Below are 7,952 nucleotides of genomic sequence, written 5' to 3'. Positions count from 1 at the left end.
TGTTTTTTCCCTGAATGAAATGAAATCATATTTCACAAGCAGAACAAGCAGAATGTTTCATCGATATTGCGCTGTTTTCTGGCCATGGTGTAACAAAGCTGGGAGACCGTGGACCGTCTCTCCCTATTATAAGTTGCAGTACAGTGGTTGCTGACGGTGTATAGCTTAACGGCATTACGCTAAACAGAAAAGGCATTACAGCCCCCTGGATAGGTCATTACATGGTGCTAGACAGCAGCTAAACTGAGAGAGGACTTTTTATAAGGGGAACAGGTGTACCTCACCATAGGGGTTAGATGGTTGGATGAGGCACACACACACAATGGTCCAATCGGCCCTCTCATCATCCCCCTTAACGTTCCCTCTCTGCACCGTAATTAGCCCATAGCTTCAATGGAACCTAACTCAGGCCATATGGCCTAATGTGGTTGTGATCAAGACCCCCTACGCAGTGTAGCAGCCTGTCAGAACTGAAAAGCCCTCCAACCCTAAAAACAAACAACGCCACAGCTTCCTGATATCTACTGCAAGGTGGTAAACACCCTGAAGGAAGAGGGAAGTCATTGATCCTTATGTTTCCCAAGGTCTTTCTGTCGCCTGAAGGTAAAATGGCAAATCTTTACAAAGATATTGAGTTGGACTTTAGGAGGGACCACGGAAATGAAATAATGGCCATTCCTAAACAAAAGAAAGACAAATACGTTGGATCACTGTGTTTCTCTCTCCCTTTGGTTTGTTCAGAATCAAGCCCCACGGGCTTTACAAAGCTTTTGCTTCTGTTGGTCGTATTAATAACACCAACAAAAGATCTCACGGTTTGACACGGTTTGACTTCACTGTTCAACATTACAGCATGTGGCATCCAACAAACATTCTCAGAGACTGTTATCAACACTGTATATCAAGAAGCTTCTATCGTTCACCCAAGCCCAGTGAGCTGAAGCCCAGGCCTGGTCTGACCCAAGCCCAGTGAGCTGAAGCCCAGGCCCTGGTCTGACCCAAGCCCAGTGAGCTGAAGCCCAGGCCTGGTCTGACCCAAGCCCAGTGAGCTGAAGCCCAGGCCCGGTCTGACCCAAGCCCAGTGAGCTGAAGCCCAGGCCTGGTCTGACCCAAGCCCAGTGAGCTGAAGCCCAGGCCCTGGTCTGACCCAAGCCCAGTGAGCTGAAGCCCAGGCCTGGTCTGACCCAAGCCCAGTGAGCTGAAGCCCAGGCCAGATTTTGAGAAAACTGCAGGCTATTTTGATTTAACCTGTTGTTGAGAATAACGCCGGCGTCGGATGGGCTGCAGCTGAGGGAGGAGACGAGGAAACAGCCATTGGGCCTAGAACAACGCGGCGGAGGTGGGCGGCAGCGGATGGAGGAGACGAGGGAACAGCCATTGGACCTAGAACACCGCGGCGGAGGTGGATGGCAGCGGAGGGAGGAGACGAGGGAACAGCCATTGGGCCTAGAACAAGCACAGTGAGGAAAACGTACCTTAGTTATGATCAACTGAATAATTAAAATATTGGAATAAAGTTGTCTGATGCAATTGAAGGCATGTATCAAATTAGTGCTCATAATGAAACACCCAAAGTCATAACCAACCGTTATACTAATTTAAAGCGATAGTCATGTGTGGCCACCCAGATTATAATTTCAGCACCGTTTTGATTGGGACAAGCGCCATCGCACTGCTTTCAAACAAGTGTGGGGGACTCGTCTAGATAAATCATTGTCAGATCCTTGTTTCCAATGGATCTCTGTTTGGATATCTGGTAACAATTAGGCTGAGGAAATGTTTGCTACAGTTTTTTGAGGTGAATGCTAATGACCATTTTTATTCAGGTTTGTTCATACTGTATTTTAGCTGATCAGAACATTTTGCTATAATGGTACAAATAATTGCTTCTAATACAATCGTCTACAAAATAAGTTATGAGGATACTTTAGTTGCTAATAGCGGCCTGCAGTACCCCGGTTACTCAACGAGAGGGGGCAACGTCACTTCCTGCAGTACCCAGGTTACTCAATGAGAGGGGGCAACGTCACTTCCTGCAGTACCCAGGTTCCTCAACGAGATGGGGAACGTCGCTTCCTGCAGTACCCCGGTTACTCAACGAGAGAGGGGGCAACATCTCTTCCTGCAGTACCCAGGTTACTCAACGAGAGGGGGCAACGTCACTTCCTGCAGTTCCCTGGTTACTCAACGAGAGGGGGCAATGCCACTTCCTGCAGTACCCAGGTTACTCAACAAGATGGGGCAATGCCACTTCCTGCAGTACCCAGGTTACTCAACGAGAGGGGGCAACGTCACTTCCTGCAGTTCCCCGGTTACTCAACGAGAGGGGGCAATGCCACTTCCTGCAGTACCCAGGTTACTCAACAAGATGGGGCAATGCCACTTCCTGCAGTACCCCGGTTACTCAACGAAAGGGAGGAACGTCACTTCCTGCAGTACCCAGGTTACTCAATGAGATGGGGCAAGGTCCTTTCCTGCAGTGCCCCGGTTACTCAATAAGAGGGGGAAACATCACTTCCTGCAGTACCCCGGTTACTCAGTGAGAGGGGGCAATGTCACTTCCTGCAGTAGCTCAAACTGTGCATGTTATGTCTTCATGAGACGCCATCTTAACCGACTTAATTTGGCTATTGAGTCTTCACATAGGAATGAATAGCAATATGTGATCGATGGCTGAAATGCCAGTAAACATGGACTAGATCAGAAGATAACACCGTAAACATGGGTTAGATCAGAAGATAAAGCCGTAAACATGGACTAGATCAGAAGATAACACCCTAAACATGGGTTAGATCAGAAGATAACACCCTAAACATGGGTTAGATCAGAAGATAACACCGTAAACATGGACTAGATCAGAAGATAACACTGTAAATATGGGCTAGATCAGAAGATAACACCGTAAACATGGACTAGATCAGAAGATAACACTGTAAATATGGGCTAGATCAGAATGATAACCACGTAAACATGGGTTAGATCAAAAGATAACACAGTAAACATGGACTAGATCAGAAGATAACACCCTAAACATGGACTAGATCAGAAGATAACACTGTAAATATGGGCTAGATCAGAATGATAACCACGTAAACATGGACTAGATCAGAAGATAACACCGTAAACACGGGTAAGATCAGAAGATAACACCGTAAACATAGACTAGATCAGAAGATAACACTGTAAATATGGGCTAGATCAGAATGATAACCACGTAAACATGGACTAGATCAGAAGATAAAGCCGTAAACATGGACTAGATCAGAAGATAACACCGTAAACATGGGTTAGATCAGAAGATAAAGCCGTAAACATGGGCGAGATCAGAAGATAACACCGTAAACATGGGTTAGATCAGAAGATAACACCCTAAACATGGGTTAGATCAGAAGATAACACTGTTAACATGGACTAGATCAGAAGATAACACCCTAAACATGGACTAGATCAGAAGATTACACCGTAAACATGGGCTAGATCAGAAGATAACACCGTAAACATGGACTAGATCAAAAGATAACACCCTAAACAGGGACTAGACCAGAAGATTACACCGTAAACATGGGCTAGATCAGAAGATAACACCGTAAACATGGACTAGATCAGAAGATAACACTGTACATATGGGCTAGATCAGAATGATAACCACGTAAACATGGACTAGATCAGAAGATAACACCGTAAACATCGGTTAGATCAGAAGATAACACCATAAACATGGACTAGATCAAAAGATAACACCGTAAACATGGGTTAGATCAAAAGATAACACAATAAACATGGACTAGATCAGAAGATAAAGCCGTAAACATGGACTAGATCAGAAGATAACACCGTAAACATGGGTTAGATCAGAAGATAAAGCCGTAAACATGGGCTAGATCAGAAGATAAAGCCGTAAACATGGACTAGGTCAGAAGATAACACCCTAAACATGGGTTAGATCAGAAGATAACACCGTAAACATGGGCTAGATCAGAAGATAACACCCTAAACATGGGTTAGATCAGAAGATAAAGCCGTAAACATGGACTAGATCAGAAGATAACACCCTAAATATGGGTTAGATCAGAAGATAACACCGTAAACATGGACTAGATCAGAAGATAACACTGTAAATATGGGCTAGATCAGAATGATAACCACGTAAACATGGACTAGATCAGAAGATAACACCGTAAACACAGGTAAGATCAGAAGATAACACCGTAAACATGGACTAGATCAGAAGATAACACGTAAATATGGGCTAGATCAGAATGATAACCACGTAAACATGGACTAGATCAGAAGATAACACCGTAAACATCGGTTAGATCAGAAGATAAAGCCGTAAACATGGGCGAGATCAGAAGATAACACCGTAAACATGGGTTAGATCAGAAGATAACACCCTAAACATGGGTTAGATCAGAAGATAACACTGTTAACATGGACTAGATCAGAAGATAACGCCGTAAACACGGGTAAGATCAGAAGATAACACCCTAAACATGGGTTAGATCAGAAGATAACACCCTAAACATGGACTAGATCAGAAGATAACACCCTAAACATGGGTTAGATCAGAAGATAACACCCTAAACATGGACTAGATCAGAAGATAACACTGTAAATATGGGCTAGATCAGAATGATAACCACGTAAACATGGACTAGATCAGAAGATAACGCCGTAAACATGGACTAGATCAGAAGATAACACCGTAAACATGGGTTAGATCAGAAGATAAAACCGTAAACATGGGCGAGATCAGAAGATAACACCGTAAACATGGGTTAGATCAGAAGATAACACAGTAAACATGGGTTAGATCAGAAGATAACAGCTGTAAACATGGACTAGATCAGAAGATAAAACCGTAAACATGGACTAGATCAGAAGATTACACCGTGGGTTAAGAAGATAAAGCCGTAAACATGGGCGAGATCAGAAGATAACACCGTAAACATGGGCTAGATCAGAAGATAACACCCTAAACAGGGCGACTGTTATGGACTAGATCAGAAGATAACACCGTAAACATGGGCTAGATCAGAAGATAACGCCGTAAACATGGGCTAAGATCAGAAGATAACACCGTAAACATGGACTAGATCAGAAGATAACACCGTAAACATGGGCTAGACCAGAAGATTACACCGTAAACATGGGCTAGATCAGAAGATAACACCCTAAACATGGGTTAGATCAGAAGATAATACCGTAAAAATGGGTTAGATCAGAAGATAACACCGTAAACATGGGTTAGATCAAAAGATAACACCGTAAACATGGGCTAGATCAGAAGATAACACCGTAAACATGGACTAGATCAGAAGATAACACTGTACTGAGAAGATGAATAAAGCAGAGGGAACAGTCATTGATTGTGTCCCAAATAGCACCCTACTCACCCAGTGGGCTCTGGTCTAAAGTAGTGTTCTATATAGGGAATATGGTGCCAACTGGGATGCACCTCATGTTGTTATGTAGCACAACAGCAGCAGCAGTGTGGTGGTACATTAACACTGATACGACTGAACATCTGCTCTCCAGTTAGGCCTCAGCACATAACAAGACCCACAACCCTCTCCCTTCCAGATAATGTGTTGGGGGGGACAATGTGTCTCCCTCAGCACATAACAAGACCCACAACTCTCTCCCTTCCAGATGATGTGTTGGGGGAGACAATGTGTCTCCCTCAGCACATAACAAGACCCACAACCCTCTCCCTTCCAGATTATGTGTTGGGGGGGCAATGTGTCTCCCACATAACAAGACCCACAACCCTCTCCCTTCCAGATGATGTGTTGGGGGGGACAATGTGTCTCGCACGCACACACACACACACACACACACACACACACACACACACACACACACACACACACACACACACACACACACACACACACACACACACACATACACACACACACGCGTGCTAATATGTGACTATGCCAAGTCCAAGCAGTGAATGTCTCCTGACAGAATGTCAGAATGAGGAGAAAGTGTGTTTTTGTGTTTGTTTCACAGTTTACAGATATCATGTCAGTAAGTGTTTGGGATTGAAAATCTCATCTATTCTGTATGAAACACTGTGTGTGTGTGTGTGTGTGTGTGTGTGTGTGTGTGTGTGTGTGTGTGTGTGTGTGTGTGTGTGTGTGTGTGTGTGTGTGTGTGTGTGTGTGTGTGTGTGCGTGTGTGTTCTGCGTGTGTGAGTGTGTGTTGATAATTACCATCACCAGGCAGCATTTGAATATTCATTAGATGTCTTCACAGCTATTTCTGAGAACTAGCTAATTAATTTATTATAAAGCGGAATCCAACAGTCAATTTATATGTTCGGTTTTCACAACAGGGGCTGTTGTGCCAGAAACACAAACACACATTTCCTGATCACTTTAGCTGTTTATAAATCAGCAAATATATAGCTTTCTCACTGATTGTATTGTGTAGGTCTAATGTAGATGTTTGGAAGACATTCTAAGTAGGATATGATATGTATTCAGTCTTATATTTCCCAGCACCACCTGCTGTTTACCAAACTAAGTATTATTCACAGTTTGACTTCCTTTCACCTAATTTATAAACATTACACCTTTTGAGTTGGTGATGTTGACAGAGATTAAAGACAATCTGAAAGGAAAATCAATTAAGGTTAGTTATCCTGTTTAGGATAGGGGGCAGTATTTTCACGGCCGGATAAAAAATGTACCCGATTTAATCTGGTTATTACTCCTGCCCAGAAACTAGAATATGCATATAATTAGAAGATGTGGATAGAAAACACCCTAACGTTTCTAAAACTGTTTGAATGGTGTCTGTGAGTATAACAGAACTCATATGGCAGGCCAAAACCTGAGAAGATTCCATACAGGAAGTGCCCTCTCTGACCATTTCTTGTCCTTCTATAGCCTCTTTATGGAAAATAGAGGATCTCTGCTGTAACGTGACATTTTCTAAGGCTCCCATAGGCTCTCAGAAGGCGCCAGAACGGGGAATGATGACTCTGCAGTCCCTGGGCGAAAAACAGTAGGGCATTTGGAAAGTGGTCGATCTGAGAACAATGACACCGGTGTGCATGTGAAGAGTCCATTTTACATTTTCAGTGTTTGAACGAAAACAAGGTCTCCCGGTCGGAATATTATCGCTATTTTACGAGAAAAATCGCATAAAAATGTATTTTAAACAGCGTTTGACATGCTTCGAAGTACGGTAATAGAATATTTTGAATTTTTTTGTCACGATACGCGCAGGCGCGTCACCCTTCGGATAGTGTCTTGAACGCAAGAACAAACGCAGCTATTTGGATATAACTATGGATTATTTGGAACCAAAACAACATTGGGTGTTGAAGTAGAAGTCCTGGGAGTGCATTCTGACGATGAACAGCAAAGGTAATCCAATTTTTCTTATAGTAAATCTGAGTTTGGTGAGTGCCAAACTTGGTGGGTGTCAAAATAGCTAGCCATGATGGCCGGGCTATCTACTCAGAATATTGCAAAATGTGCTTTCACCGAAAAGTTATTTTAAAATCGGACACCGCGATTGCATAAAGGAGGTCTGTATCTATAATTCTTAAAATAATTGTTATGTTTTTTGTGAACATTTATCGTGAGTAATTTAGTAAATTCACCGGAAGTTTTCGGTGGGTATGCTAGTTCTGAACGTCACATGCTAATGTAAAAAGCTGGTTTTTGATATAAATATGAACTTGATTGAACAAAACATGCATGTATTGTATAACATAATGTCCTAGGAGTGTCATCTGATGAAGATCATCAAAGGTTAGTGCTGCATTTAGCTGTGGTTTTGGATTTTGTGACATTATATGCTAGCTTGAAAAATGGGTGTGTGATTATTTCTGGCTGGGTACTCTCCTGACATAATCTAATGTTTTGCTTTCGTTGTAAAGCCTTTTTGAAATCAGACAATGTGGTTAGATAAAGGAGAGTCTTCTCTTTATC

Source organism: Salmo salar, chromosome ssa01 (genome assembly GCF_905237065.1).
Source record: "Salmo salar chromosome ssa01, Ssal_v3.1, whole genome shotgun sequence".
NCBI classification, from domain to species: Eukaryota; Metazoa; Chordata; class Actinopteri; order Salmoniformes; family Salmonidae; genus Salmo; species Salmo salar.
Note: the sequence above shows the minus strand (reverse complement) of the source record.